Source organism: Hemibagrus wyckioides, linkage group LG27, assembly GCF_019097595.1.
Source record: "Hemibagrus wyckioides isolate EC202008001 linkage group LG27, SWU_Hwy_1.0, whole genome shotgun sequence".
In the NCBI taxonomy this organism is placed as follows: Eukaryota; Metazoa; Chordata; class Actinopteri; order Siluriformes; family Bagridae; genus Hemibagrus; species Hemibagrus wyckioides.
In genome coordinates, this window is record NC_080736.1 from 18,361,315 (window position 1) to 18,382,948 (window position 21,634).

At 38.4% G+C, this 21,634-nt stretch overlaps 1 protein-coding gene across 1 annotated transcript in view; it reads right to left on the reverse strand.

The window, feature by feature from the left end:
• Window positions 1-452: 452 nt before the first annotated feature.
• The window catches only part of LOC131347568 (myelin-oligodendrocyte glycoprotein-like), a 38,662-nt gene continuing 17,480 nt past the window's right edge, over window positions 453-21,634 (reverse strand). Inside the window, exon 12 of the transcript XR_009203795.1 lies at window positions 453-1,460. The gene's annotated coding sequence lies outside the window, so the exon portion shown is untranslated. The remainder of the gene's footprint in view (window positions 1,461-21,634) is intronic.

A 21,634-nucleotide genomic window follows, 5' to 3' on the forward strand; every position in this document is an offset into this window, starting at 1 on the left:
CAGTAAAGATACCAGACTGCCCAAAGCAGAAGAAACATTGTGATAAGTTTGCCTAGTGGAATGGAGCCATAACCAGTGTGCATGAAGTGATGTCTCTGTGACAGGTAAAATTCTCTGAGGGCCGAAGACGAACATCCTACTGCAGGGCTTCACTGTTACTGGGCACCTGCCCGAGATGGGAAGTGTAATTTGTGTAAAAGAAGTGATGGGATGCTTTCGGGCTAAAAGCATCAAAAGGGGGACTGTAAGAAACTCCAGACCTCCTCAACCCAGATTCAACGCCACAGTACACGTCTGAAAGAGCTTACTCCCAAAAAGGCTTAGATATCATATAGAAATATGTTTAATTCAATTCAGTTTATTGGTATAATAGTTTTACGTTGGCTTAAAGCAGCCTTACCAAACATTTAGAACACTTACTCCAATCAATTATTAGAATAGGAGCAGCAGCAAGACATCAAGGACAATCACTGAACAAAGGGTATACATGATTAACATTTAGTATTTGGGTGACCGACCATTTGGGTGATATCACTTATAACAAAACCAAGCCAAGGTGTATGTGACCGTGATTACCATTTAAGGACATCCAGGTAAACGACAGTATCACCAGGCCATTTGTGTGATACTCAGCTCTTACAATAATTTACATTTAAAGTGAAATTCATTTAAATTACACATGGGAACTACTGTATAAAATCTCTGAACAGGATTTGTCCTGTGATCTTTTTGACTCAGATGACCCCAAAGTACTTTATAAAATAGTTTTATTGATCAGTAACACAGAGACAAGGTTACAGTGTTAAACCTTCAGCTTGTTAAGGAAAAAATACATCATCAGCACATTCTGTCAGTAGTTGAGTTTACAGCCCTGAGATTATTACTCCATTCTGCCCCCTAGTGGAAGAACAGAGACTCAGTCTTTAATAACAAATATTATAAACAGCAGAGGAGTCACAGCTACACTGTGTTTAATACACACACTCCTTACAGATGAATATAATGAGACACAGTGACACAGGTCCAGGTTTGAAAGTAGGACTTTGATTGAGAGAAGACACGCTTCGTTCAGTAAACAGCAGATTTACAATGACATCATGGCCTGGTGTTAAACAGCTACAAAGACAGCAAGAGAAGATGAGCAGTGAAGCTCCAGCCATCTTCCCTTCTAAACCATGACACTCTCAGCTGTAGAGGCTAATTATGAGAAACAAGGACAAAAGTTTAGTTTGATCATGTAGACAAACCCTGGTGAGAAATCGACTGCAGAAGGTCAGACTCAGAGAACCAGAAGCGGGAGATTGAGCTGTACACATCAGACATATGTGAGACGTGTTAGCGTGCAGACTGGAACCACAGATTGTGTGTGTATGTGTGTGTGTGTGTTACTTCAAAGGGTGAAATGGAATGAACTCCACCACAGTGTAGCTGTTGTCATTAGTTGCTTTCAGCAACCAGCTCTGTAAAAAAGAACAAAAGTCATGAGGACTGTGTGTAGATTTTTATGTTAAATGCATTTAAAGTGAATTTTTACTTCAAAACAGAATCTGAATTCATGTGTGTATTTTTTCTCATGAGAAAAAAACAAAGAACATTTTAAAATAGCAAACTTTAAACAGAAGTCTAGGGATTAGTTTCAATTAATTACAACTTCCTATGTCTCCCTGTGTAACAAAACTTTAGAACTGACAAATAACAGACTGTACACAGTAACACACACTAACACACACTACCATAACAAACTGTACACACCACATAGTGTACACACTAACACACACTGTACACAATAACACACTGTACACACTATACCCACACTAACACACACTGTACACAATAACACACTGTACACACTATACCCACACTAACACACACTGTACACAATAACACACTGTACACACTATACCCACACTAACACACACTGTACACAATAACACACTGTACACACTATACCCACACTAACACACACTGTACACAATAACACATTGTACACACTATACCCACACTAACACACACTGTACACAATAACACACTGTACACACTATACCCACACTAACACACACTGTACACAATAACACATTGTACACACTATACCCACACTAACACACACTGTACACAATAACACACTGTACACACTATACACACACTAACACACACTGTACACAATAACACACTGTACACAATAACACACTGTACACACTATACCCACACTAACACACACTGTACACAATAACACATTGTACACACTAACACACACTAACACACACTGTACACAATAACACATTGTACACACTATACCCACACTAACACACACTGTACACAATAACACACTGTACACACTATACACACACTAACACACACTGTACACAATAACACACTGTACACACTATACACACACTAACACACACTGTACACAATAACACACTGTACACACTATACACACACTAACACACACTGTACACAATAACACATTGTACACACTATACCCACACTAACACACACTGTACACAATAACACACTGTACACACTATACACACACTAACACACACTGTACACAATAACACATTGTACACACTAACACACACTAACACACACTGTACACAATAACACATTGTACACACTAACACACACTGTACACAATAACACATTGTACACACTATACCCACACTAACACACACTGTACACAATAACACATTGTACACACTATACCCACACTAACACACACTGTACACAATAACACATTGTACACACTAACACACACTAACACACACTGTACACAATAACACATTGTACACACTATACCCACACTAACACACACTGTACACAATAACACATTGTACACACTATACCCACACTAACACACACTGTACACAATAACACATTGTACACACTAACACACACTAACACACACTGTACACAATAACACATTGTACACACTATACACACACTAACACACACTGTACACAATAACACATTGTACACACTATACCCACACTAACACACACTGTACACAATAACACATTGTACACACTAACACACACTAACACACACTGTACACAATAACACATTGTACACACTATACCCACACTAACACACACTGTACACAATAACACACTGTACACACTATACCCACACTAACACACACTGTACACAATAACACACTGTACACACTATACCCACACTAACACACACTGTACACAATAACACATTGTACACACTAACACACACTAACACACACTGTACACAATAACACATTGTACACACTAACACACACTAACACACACTGTACACAATAACACATTGTACACACTATACCCACACTAACACACACTGTACACAATAACACACTGTACACACTATACCCACACTAACACACACTGTACACAATAAAACACTGTACACACTATACCCACACTAACACACACTGTACACAATAACACACTGTACACACTATACCCACACTAACACACACTGTACACAATAACACACTGTACACACTATACACACACTAACACACACTGTACACAATAACACATTGTACACACTATACCCACACTAACACACACTGTACACAATAACACATTGTACACACTAACACACACTAACACACACTGTACACAATAACACATTGTACACACTATACCCACACTAACACACACTGTACACAATAACACATTGTACACACTAACACACACTAACACACACTGTACACAATAACACACTGTACACACTATACCCACACTAACACACACTGTACACAATAACACATTGTACACACTATACACACACTAACACACACTGTACACAATAACACACTGTACACACTATACCCACACTAACACACACTGTACACAATAACACATTGTACACACTAACACACACTAACACACACTGTACACAATAACACACTGTACACACTATACACACACTAACACACACTGTACACAATAACACACTGTACACACTACACACACTAACACACACTGTACACAATAACACATTGTACACACTATACACACACTAACACACACTGTACACAATAACACACTGTACACACTATACACACACTAACACACACTGTACACAATAACACATTGTACACACTATACCCACACTAACACACACTGTACACAATAACACACTGTACACACTATACACACACTAACACACACTGTACACAATAACACACTGTACACACTATACCCACACTAACACACACTGTACACAATAACACACTGTACACTATACACACACTAACACACACTGTACACAATAACACATTGTACACACTATACCCACACTAACACACACTGTACACAATAACACACTGTACACACTATACACACACTAACACACACTGTACACAATAACACACTGTACACACTACACACACTAACACACACTGTACACAATAACACATTGTACACACTATACACACACTAACACACACTGTACACAATAACACACTGTACACACTATACACACACTAACACACACTGTACACAATAACACATTGTACACACTATACCCACACTAACACACACTGTACACAATAACACACTGTACACACTATACACACACTAACACACACTGTACACAATAACACACTGTACACACTATACCCACACTAACACACACTGTACACAATAACACACTGTACACTATACACACACTAACACACACTGTACACAATAACACATTGTACACACTATACCCACACTAACACACACTGTACACAATAACACACTGTACACACTAACACACACTAACACACACTGTACACAATAACACACTGTACACACTATACCCACACTAACACACACTGTACACAATAACACATTGTACACACTATACCCACACTAACACACACTGTACACAATAACACACTGTACACACTATACACACACTAACACACACTGTACACAATAACACATTGAACACACTAACACACACTAACACACACTGTACACAATAACACATTGTACACACTAACACACACTAACACACACTGTACACAATAACACATTGTACACACTATACCCACACTAACACACACTGTACACAATAACACATTGTACACACTATACCCACACTAACACACACTGTACACAATAACACATTGCACACACTAACACACACTAACACACACTGTACACAATAACACATTGTACACACTATACCCACACTAACACACACTGTACACAATAACACATTGTACACACTATACCCACACTAACACACACTGTACACAATAACACATTGTACACACTAACACACACTAACACACACTGTACACAATAACACATTGTACACACTATACCCACACTAACACACACTGTACACAATAACACATTGTACACACTAACACACACTAACACACACTGTACACAATAACACATTGTACACACTAACACACACTAACACACACTGTACACAATAACACATTGTACACACTATACCCACACTAACACACACTGTACACAATAACACACTGTACACACTATACCCACACTAACACACACTGTACACAATAACACACTGTACACACTATACCCACACTAACACACACTGTACACAATAACACATTGTACACACTAACACACACTAACACACACTGTACACAATAACACATTGTACACACTAACACACACTAACACACACTGTACACAATAACACATTGTACACACTATACCCACACTAACACACACTGTACACACTATACCCACACTAACACACACTGTACACAATAACACACTGTACACACTATACCCACACTAACACACACTGTACACAATAACACACTGTACACACTATACACACACTAACACACACTGTACACAATAACACATTGTACACACTATACCCACACTAACACACACTGTACACAATAACACATTGTACACACTAACACACACTAACACACACTGTACACAATAACACATTGTACACACTATACCCACACTAACACACACTGTACACAATAACACATTGTACACACTGTACACAATAACACACTGTACACACTATACCCACACTAACACACACTGTACACAATAACACATTGTACACACTATACACACACTAACACACACTGTACACAATAACACACTGTACACACTATACCCACACTAACACACACTGTACACAATAACACATTGTACACACTAACACACACTAACACACACTGTACACAATAACACACTGTACACACTATACACACACTAACACACACTGTACACAATAACACACTGTACACACTACACACACTAACACACACTGTACACAATAACACATTGTACACACTATACACACACTAACACACACTGTACACAATAACACACTGTACACACTATACACACACTAACACACACTGTACACAATAACACATTGTACACACTATACCCACACTAACACACACTGTACACAATAACACACTGTACACACTATACACACACTAACACACACTGTACACAATAACACACTGTACACACTATACCCACACTAACACACACTGTACACAATAACACACTGTACACTATACACACACTAACATACACTGTACACAATAACACATTGTACACACTATACCCACACTAACACACACTGTACACAATAACACACTGTACACACTAACACACACTAACACACACTGTACACAATAACACACTGTACACACTATACCCACACTAACACACACTGTACACAATAACACACTGTACACACTATACCCACACTAACACACACTGTACACAATAACACACTGTACACACTATACCCACACTAACACACACTGTACACAATAACACACTGTACACACTATACCCACACTAACACACACTGTACACAATAACACACTGTACACACTATACACACACTAACACACACTGTACACAATAACACATTGTACACACTATACCCACACTAACACACTGTACACAATAACACACTCTACACACTATACCCACACTAACACACACTGTACACAATAACACACTGTACACACTATACCCACACTAACACACACTGTACACAATAACACACTGTACACACTGTACACACACTGTACACAATAACACCTTGTACACACTATACACACACTAACACACACTGTACACAATAACACATTGTACACACTAACACACACTAACACACACTGTACACAATAACACATTGTACACACTATACCCACACTAACACACACTGTACACAATAACACATTGTACACACTAACACACACTAACACACACTGTACACAATAACACATTGTACACACTATACCCACACTAACACACACTGTACACAATAACACACTGTACACACTATACACACACTAACACACACTGTACACAATAACACATTGTACACACTATACCCACACTAACACACACTGTACACAATAACACATTGTACACACTAACACACACTAACACACACTGTACACAATAACACATTGTACACACTAACACACACTGTACACAATAACACATTGTACACACTATACCCACACTAACACACACTGTACACAATAACACACTGTACACACTATACACACACTAACACACACTGTACACAATAACACATTGTACACACTATACCCACACTAACACACACTGTACACAATAACACATTGTACACACTATACACACACTAACACACACTGTACACAATAACACATTGTACACACTATACCCACACTAACACACACTGTACACAATAACACATTGTACACACTAACACACACTAACACACACTGTACACAATAACACACTGTACACAATAACACACTGTACACACTATACACACACTAACACACACTGTACACAATAACACATTGTACACACTATACCCACACTAACACACACTGTACACAATAACACACTGTACACACTATACACACACTAACACACACTGTACACAATAACACATTGTACACACTATACCCACACTAACACACACTGTACACAATAACACACTGTACACACTATACACACACTAACACACACTGTACACAATAACACACTGTACACACTATACCCACACTAACACACACTGTACACAATAACACACTGTACACTATACACACACTAACACACACTGTACACAATAACACATTGTACACACTATACCCACACTAACACACACTGTACACAATAACACACTGTACACACTAACACACACTAACACACACTGTACACAATAACACACTGTACACACTATACCCACACTAACACACACTGTACACAATAACACATTGTACACACTATACCCACACTAACACACACTGTACACAATAACACATTGTACACACTATACCCACACTAACACACACTGTACACAATAACACACTGTACACACTATACCCACACTAACACACACTGTACACAATAACACACTGTACACACTATACACACACTAACACACACTGTACACAATAACACATTGTACACACTATACCCACACTAACACAATGTACACAATAACACACTCTACACACTATACCCACACTAACACACACTGTACACAATAACACACTGTACACACTGTACACACACTAACACACACTGTACACAATAACACATTGTACACACTATACCCACACTGTACACAATAACACCTTGTACACACTATACACACACTAACACACACTGTACACAATAACACATTGTACACACTAACACACACTAACACACACTGTACACAATAACACATTGTACACACTATACCCACACTAACACACACTGTACACAATAACACATTGTACACACTAACACACACTAACACACACTGTACACAATAACACATTGTACACACTATACCCACACTAACACACACTGTACACAATAACACACTGTACACACTATACACACACTAACACACACTGTACACAATAACACATTGTACACACTATACCCACACTAACACACACTGTACACAATAACACATTGTACACACTAACACACACTAACACACACTGTACACAATAACACATTGTACACACTAACACACACTAACACACACTGTACACAATAACACATTGTACACACTATACCCACACTAACACACACTGTACACAATAACACACTGTACACACTATACACACACTAACACACACTGTACACAATAACACATTGTACACACTATACCCACACTAACACACACTGTACACAATAACACATTGTACACACTATACACACACTAACACACACTGTACACAATAACACATTGTACACACTATACCCACACTAACACACACTGTACACAATAACACATTGTACACACTAACACACACTAACACACACTGTACACAATAACACACTGTACACAATAACACACTGTACACACTATACACACACTAACACACACTGTACACAATAACACACTGTACACACTATACCCACACTAACACACACTGTACACAATAACACACTGTACACACTATACCCACACTAACACACACTGTACACAATAACACACTGTACACACTATACACACACTAACACACACTGTACACAATAACACATTGTACACACTATACCCACACTAACACACTGTACACAATAACACACTCTACACACTATACCCACACTAACACACACTGTACACAATAACACACTGTACACACTATACCCACACTAACACACACTGTACACAATAACACACTGTACACACTGTACACACACTGTACACAATAACACCTTGTACACACTATACACACACTAACACACACTGTACACAATAACACATTGTACACACTAACACACACTAACACACACTGTACACAATAACACATTGTACACACTATACCCACACTAACACACACTGTACACAATAACACATTGTACACACTAACACACACTAACACACACTGTACACAATAACACATTGTACACACTATACCCACACTAACACACACTGTACACAATAACACACTGTACACACTATACACACACTAACACACACTGTACACAATAACACATTGTACACACTATACCCACACTAACACACACTGTACACAATAACACATTGTACACACTAACACACACTAACACACACTGTACACAATAACACATTGTACACACTAACACACACTAACACACACTGTACACAATAACACATTGTACACACTATACCCACACTAACACACACTGTACACAATAACACACTGTACACACTATACACACACTAACACACACTGTACACAATAACACATTGTACACCCTATACCCACACTAACACACACTGTACACAATAACACATTGTACACACTATACACACACTAACACACACTGTACACAATAACACATTGTACACACTATACCCACACTAACACACACTGTACACAATAACACATTGTACACACTAACACACACTAACACACACTGTACACAATAACACACTGTACACAATAACACACTGTACACACTATACACACACTAACACACACTGTACACAATAACACATTGTACACACTATACCCACACTAACACACACTGTACACAATAACACACTGTACACACTATACACACACTAACACACACTGTACACAATAACACATTGTACACACTATACCCACACTAACACACACTGTACACAATAACACACTGTACACACTATACACACACTAACACACACTGTACACAATAACACACTGTACACACTATACCCACACTAACACACACTGTACACAATAACACACTGTACAGTATACACACACTAACACACACTGTACACAATAACACATTGTACACACTATACCCACACTAACACACACTGTACACAATAACACACTGTACACACTAACACACACTAACACACACTGTACACAATAACACACTGTACACACTATACCCACACTAACACACACTGTACACAATAACACATTGTACACACTATACCCACACTAACACACACTGTACACAATAACACATTGTACACACTATACCCACACTAACACACACTGTACACAATAACACACTGTACACACTATACCCACACTAACACACACTGTACACAATAACACACTGTACACACTATACACACACTAACACACACTGTACACAATAACACATTGTACACACTATACCCACACTAACACACTGTACACAATAACACACTCTACACACTATACCCACACTAACACACACTGTACACAATAACACACTGTACACACTGTACACACACTAACACACACTGTACACAATAACACATTGTACACACTATACCCACACTGTACACAATAACACCTTGTACACACTATACACACACTAACACACACTGTACACAATAACACATTGTACACACTAACACACACTAACACACACTGTACACAATAACACATTGTACACACTATACCCACACTAACACACACTGTACACAATAACACATTGTACACACTAACACACACTAACACACACTGTACACAATAACACATTGTACACACTATACCCACACTAACACACACTGTACACAATAACACACTGTACACACTATACACACACTAACACACACTGTACACAATAACACATTGTACACACTATACCCACACTAACACACACTGTACACAATAACACATTGTACACACTAACACACACTAACACACACTGTACACAATAACACATTGTACACACTAACACACACTAACACACACTGTACACAATAACACATTGTACACACTATACCCACACTAACACACACTGTACACAATAACACACTGTACACACTATACACACACTAACACACACTGTACACAATAACACATTGTACACACTATACCCACACTAACACACACTGTACACAATAACACATTGTACACACTATACACACACTAACACACACTGTACACAATAACACATTGTACACACTATACCCACACTAACACACACTGTACACAATAACACATTGTACACACTAACACACACTAACACACACTGTACACAATAACACACTGTACACAATAACACACTGTACACACTATACACACACTAACACACACTGTACACAATAACACATTGTACACACTATACCCACACTAACACACACTGTACACAATAACACACTGTACACACTATACACACACTAACACACACTGTACACAATAACACATTGTACACACTATACCCACACTAACACACACTGTACACAATAACACACTGTACACACTATACACACACTAACACACACTGTACACAATAACACACTGTACACACTATACCCACACTAACACACACTGTACACAATAACACACTGTACACTATACACACACTAACACACACTGTACACAATAACACATTGTACACACTATACCCACACTAACACACACTGTACACAATAACACATTGTACACACTAACACACACTAACACACACTGTACACAATAACACACTGTACACAATAACACACTGTACACACTATACACACACTAACACACACTGTACACAATAACACATTGTACACACTATACCCACACTAACACACACTGTACACAATAACACACTGTACACACTATACACACACTAACACACACTGTACACAATAACACATTGTACACACTATACCCACACTAACACACACTGTACACAATAACACACTGTACACACTATACACACACTAACACACACTGTACACAATAACACACTGTACACACTATACCCACACTAACACACACTGTACACAATAACACACTGTACACTATACACACACTAACACACACTGTACACAATAACACATTGTACACACTATACCCACACTAACACACACTGTACACAATAACACACTGTACACACTAACACACACTAACACACACTGTACACAATAACACACTGTACACACTATACCCACACTAACACACACTGTACACAATAACACATTGTACACACTATACCCACACTAACACACACTGTACACAATAACACATTGTACACACTATACCCACACTAACACACACTGTACACAATAACACACTGTACACACTATACCCACACTAACACACACTGTACACAATAACACACTGTACACACTATACACACACTAACACACACTGTACACAATAACACATTGTACACACTATACCCACACTAACACAATGTACACAATAACACACTCTACACACTATACCCACACTAACACACACTGTACACAATAACACACTGTACACACTGTACACACACTAACACACACTGTACACAATAACACATTGTACACACTATACCCACACTGTACACAATAACACCTTGTACACACTATACACACACTAACACACACTGTACACAATAACACATTGTACACACTAACACACACTAACACACACTGTACACAATAACACATTGTACACACTATACCCACACTAACACACACTGTACACAATAACACATTGTACACACTAACACACACTAACACACACTGTACACAATAACACATTGTACACACTATACCCACACTAACACACACTGTACACAATAACACACTGTACACACTATACACACACTAACACACACTGTACACAATAACACATTGTACACACTATACCCACACTAACACACACTGTACACAATAACACATTGTACACACTAACACACACTAACACACACTGTACACAATAACACATTGTACACACTAACACACACTAACACACACTGTACACAATAACACATTGTACACACTATACCCACACTAACACACACTGTACACAATAACACACTGTACACACTATACACACACTAACACACACTGTACACAATAACACATTGTACACACTATACCCACACTAACACACACTGTACACAATAACACATTGTACACACTATACACACACTAACACACACTGTACACAATAACACATTGTACACACTATACCCACACTAACACACACTGTACACAATAACACATTGTACACACTAACACACACTAACACACACTGTACACAATAACACACTGTACACAATAACACACTGTACACACTATACACACACTAACACACACTGTACACAATAACACACTGTACACACTATACCCACACTAACACACACTGTACACAATAACACACTGTACACACTATACCCACACTAACACACACTGTACACAATAACACACTGTACACACTATACACACACTAACACACACTGTACACAATAACACATTGTACACACTATACCCACACTAACACACTGTACACAATAACACACTCTACACACTATACCCACACTAACACACACTGTACACAATAACACACTGTACACACTATACCCACACTAACACACACTGTACACAATAACACACTGTACACACTGTACACACACTGTACACAATAACACCTTGTACACACTATACACACACTAACACACACTGTACACAATAACACATTGTACACACTAACACACACTAACACACACTGTACACAATAACACATTGTACACACTATACCCACACTAACACACACTGTACACAATAACACATTGTACACACTAACACACACTAACACACACTGTACACAATAACACATTGTACACACTATACCCACACTAACACACACTGTACACAATAACACACTGTACACACTATACACACACTAACACACACTGTACACAATAACACATTGTACACACTATACCCACACTAACACACACTGTACACAATAACACATTGTACACACTAACACACACTAACACACACTGTACACAATAACACATTGTACACACTAACACACACTAACACACACTGTACACAATAACACATTGTACACACTATACCCACACTAACACACACTGTACACAATAACACACTGTACACACTATACACACACTAACACACACTGTACACAATAACACATTGTACACCCTATACCCACACTAACACACACTGTACACAATAACACATTGTACACACTATACACACACTAACACACACTGTACACAATAACACATTGTACACACTATACCCACACTAACACACACTGTACACAATAACACATTGTACACACTAACACACACTAACACACACTGTACACAATAACACACTGTACACAATAACACACTGTACACACTATACACACACTAACACACACTGTACACAATAACACATTGTACACACTATACCCACACTAACACACACTGTACACAATAACACACTGTACACACTATACACACACTAACACACACTGTACACAATAACACATTGTACACACTATACACACACTAACACACACTGTACACAATAACACACTGTACACACTATACACACACTAACACACACTGTACACAATAACACACTGTACACACTATACCCACACTAACACACACTGTACACAATAACACACTGTACAGTATACACACACTAACACACACTGTACACAATAACACATTGTACACACTATACCCACACTAACACACACTGTACACAATAACACACTGTACACACTAACACACACTAACACACACTGTACACAATAACACACTGTACACACTATACCCACACTAACACACACTGTACACAATAACACATTGTACACACTATACCCACACTAACACACACTGTACACAATAACACATTGTACACACTATACCCACACTAACACACACTGTACACAATAACACACTGTACACACTATACCCACACTAACACACACTGTACACAATAACACACTGTACACACTATACACACACTAACACACACTGTACACAATAACACATTGTACACACTATACCCACACTAACACACTGTACACAATAACACACTCTACACACTATACCCACACTAACACACACTGTACACAATAACACACTGTACACACTGTACACACACTAACACACACTGTACACAATAACACATTGTACACACTATACCCACACTGTACACAATAACACCTTGTACACACTATACACACACTAACACACACTGTACACAATAACACATTGTACACACTAACACACACTAACACACACTGTACACAATAACACATTGTACACACTATACCCACACTAACACACACTGTACACAATAACACATTGTACACACTAACACACACTAACACACACTGTACACAATAACACATTGTACACACTATACCCACACTAACACACACTGTACACAATAACACACTGTACACACTATACACACACTAACACACACTGTACACAATAACACATTGTACACACTATACCCACACTAACACACACTGTACACAATAACACATTGTACACACTAACACACACTAACACACACTGTACACAATAACACATTGTACACACTAACACACACTAACACACACTGTACACAATAACACATTGTACACACTATACCCACACTAACACACACTGTACACAATAACACACTGTACACACTATACACACACTAACACACACTGTACACAATAACACATTGTACACACTATACCCACACTAACACACACTGTACACAATAACACATTGTACACACTATACACACACTAACACACACTGTACACAATAACACATTGTACACACTATACCCACACTAACACACACTGTACACAATAACACATTGTACACACTAACACACACTAACACACACTGTACACAATAACACACTGTACACAATAACACACTGTACACACTATACACACACTAACACACACTGTACACAATAACACATTGTACACACTATACCCACACTAACACACACTGTACACAATAACACACTGTACACACTATACACACACTAACACACACTGTACACAATAACACATTGTACACACTATACCCACACTAACACACACTGTACACAATAACACACTGTACACACTATACACACACTAACACACACTGTACACAATAACACACTGTACACACTATACCCACACTAACACACACTGTACACAATAACACACTGTACACTATACACACACTAACACACACTGTACACAATAACACATTGTACACACTATACCCACACTAACACACACTGTACACAATAACACACTGTACACACTAACACACACTAACACACACTGTACACAATAACACACTGTACACACTATACCCACACTAACACACACTGTACACAATAACACATTGTACACACTATACCCACACTAACACACACTGTACACAATAACACATTGTACACACTATACCCACACTAACACACACTGTACACAATAACACACTGTACACACTATACACACACTAACACACACTGTACACAATAACACATTGTACACACTATACCCACACTAACACACACTGTACACAATAACACATTGTACACACTATACCCACACTAACACACACTGTACACAATAACACATTGTACACACTATACCCACACTAACACACACTGTACACAATAACACACTGTACACACTATACACACACTAACACACACTGTACACAATAACACACTGTACACATTATACACACACTAACACACTGTACACAATAACACATTGTACACACTATACCCACACTAACACACACTACACAATAACACATTGTACACACTATACCCACACTAACACACACTACACAATAACACATTGTACACACTATACCCACAGTAACACACACTGTACACAATAACACACTGTACACACTATACCCACACTAACACACACTGTACACAATAACACACTGTACACACTATACCCACACTAACACACACTGTACACAATAACACATTGTACACACTATACCCACACTAACACACACTGTACACAATAACACACTGTACACACTAACACACACTAACACACACTGTACACAATAACACACTGTACACACTATACCCACACTAACACACACTGTACACAATAACACATTGTACACACTATACCCACACTAACACACACTGTACACAATAACACACTGTACACACTATACACACACTAACACACACTGTACACAATAACACATTGTACACACTATACCCACACTAACACACACTGTACACAATAACACATTGTACACACTAACACACACTAACACACACTGTACACAATAACACATTGTACACACTATACCCACACTAACACACACTGTACACAATAACACATTGTACACACTATACCCACACTAACACACACTGTACACAATAACACATTGTACACACTATACACACACTAACACACACTGTACACAATAACACATTGTACACACTATACCCACACTAACACACACTGTACACAATAACACATTGTACACACTATACCCACACTAACACACACTGTACACAATAACACATTGTACACACTAACACACACTAACACACACTGTACACAATAACACACTGTACACACTATACCCACACTAACACACACTGTACACAATAACACACTGTACACACTATACACACACTAACACACACTGTACACAATAACACATTGTACACACTATACCCACACTAACACACACTGTACACAATAACACATTGTACACACTATACCCACACTAACACACACTGTACACAATAACACACTGTACACACTATACCCACACTAACACACACTGTACACAATAACACACTGTACACACTATACCCACACTAACACACACTGTACACAATAACACATTGTACACACTATACCCACACTAACACACACTGTACACAATAACACATTGTACACACTATACCCACACTAACACACACTGTACACAATAACACACTGTACACACTATACCCACACTAACACACACTGTACACAATAACACACTGTACACACTATACCCACACTAACACACACTGTACACAATAACACATTGTACACACTATACCCACACTAACACACACTGTACACAATAACACATTGTACACACTATACCCACACTAACACACACTGTACACAATAACACATTGTACACACTAACACACACTAACACACACTGTACACAATAACACATTGTACACACTATACCCACACTAACACACACTGTACACAATAACACATTGTACACACTGTACACAATAACACACTGTACACACTATACCCACACTAACACACACTGTACACAATAACACATTGTACACACTATACACACACTAACACACACTGTACACAATAACACACTGTACACACTATACCCACACTAACACACACTGTACACAATAACACATTGTACACACTAACACACACTAACACACACTGTACACAATAACACATTGTACACACTATACACACACTAACACACACTGTACACAATAACACACTGTACACACTATACACACACTAACACACACTGTACACAATAACACATTGTACACACTATACCCACACTAACACACACTGTACACAATAACACACTGTACACACTATACACACACTAACACACACTGTACACAATAACACATTGTACACACTATACCCACACTAACACACACTGTACACAATAACACACTGTACACACTATACACACACTAACACACACTGTACACAATAACACACTGTACACACTATACCCACACTAACACACACTGTACACAATAACACACTGTACACACTATACACACACTAACACACACTGTACACAATAACACATTGTACACACTATACCCACACTAACACACACTGTACACAATAACACACTGTACACACTAACACACACTAACACACACTGTACACAATAACACACTGTACACACTATACCCACACTAACACACACTGTACACAATAACACACTGTACACACTATACCCACACTAACACACACTGTACACAATAACACACTGTACACACTATACCCACACTAACACACACTGTACACAATAACACACTGTACACACTATACCCACACTAACACACACTGTACACAATAACACACTGTACACACTATACACACACTAACACACACTGTACACAATAACACATTGTACACACTATACCCACACTAACACACACTGTACACAATAACACATTGTACACACTAACACACACTAACACACACTGTACACAATAACACATTGTACACACTATACCCACACTAACACACACTGTACACAATAACACACTGTACACACTATACACACACTAACACACACTGTACACAATAACACATTGTACACACTATACCCACACTAACACACACTGTACACAATAACACATTGTACACACTATACACACACTAACACACACTGTACACAATAACACATTGTACACACTAACACACACTAACACACACTGTACACAATAACACATTGTACACACTATACCCACACTAACACACACTGTACACAATAACACACTGTACACACTATACACACACTAACACACACTGTACACAATAACACATTGTACACACTATACCCACACTAACACACACTGTACACAATAACACATTGTACACACTATACACACACTAACACACACTGTACACAATAACACATTGTACACACTATACCCACACTAACACACACTGTACACAATAACATATTGTACACACTAACACACACTAACACACACTGTACACAATAACACACTGTACACAATAACACACTGTACACACTATACACACACTAACACACACTGTACACAATAACACATTGTACACACTATACCCACACTAACACACACTGTACACAATAACACACTGTACACACTATACACACACTAACACACACTGTACACAATAACACATTGTACACACTATACCCACACTAACACACACTGTACACAATAACACACTGTACACACTATACCCACACTAACACACACTGTACACAATAACACACTGTACACACTATACCCACACTAACACACACTGTACACAATAACACACTGTACACTATACACACACTAACACACACTGTACACAATAACACATTGTACACACTATACCCACACTAACACACACTGTACACAATAACACACTGTACACACTAACACACACTAACACACACTGTACACAATAACACACTGTACACACTATACCCACACTAACACAGACTGTACACAATAACACATTGTACACACTATACCCACACTAACACACACTGTACACAATAACACACTGTACACACTATACCCACACTAACACACACTGTACACAATAACACACTGTACACACTATACACACACTAACACACACTGTACACAATAACACATTGTACACACTATACCCACACTAACACACTGTACACAATAACACACTCTACACACTATACCCACACTAACACACACTGTACACAATAACACACTGTACACACTGTACACACACTAACACACACTGTACACAATAACACATTGTACACACTATACCCACACTGTACACAATAACACCTTGTACACACTATACACACACTAACACACACTGTACACAATAACACATTGTACACACTAACACACACTAACACACACTGTACACAATAACACATTGTACACACTATACCCACACTAACACACACTGTACACAATAACACATTGTACACACTAACACACTAACACACACTGTACACAATAACACATTGTACACACTATACCCACACTAACACACACTGTACACAATAACACACTGTACACACTATACACACACTAACACACACTGTACACAATAACACATTGTACACACTATACCCACACTAACACACACTGTACACAATAACACATTGTACACACTAACACACACTAACACACACTGTACACAATAACACATTGTACACACTAACACACACTAACACAC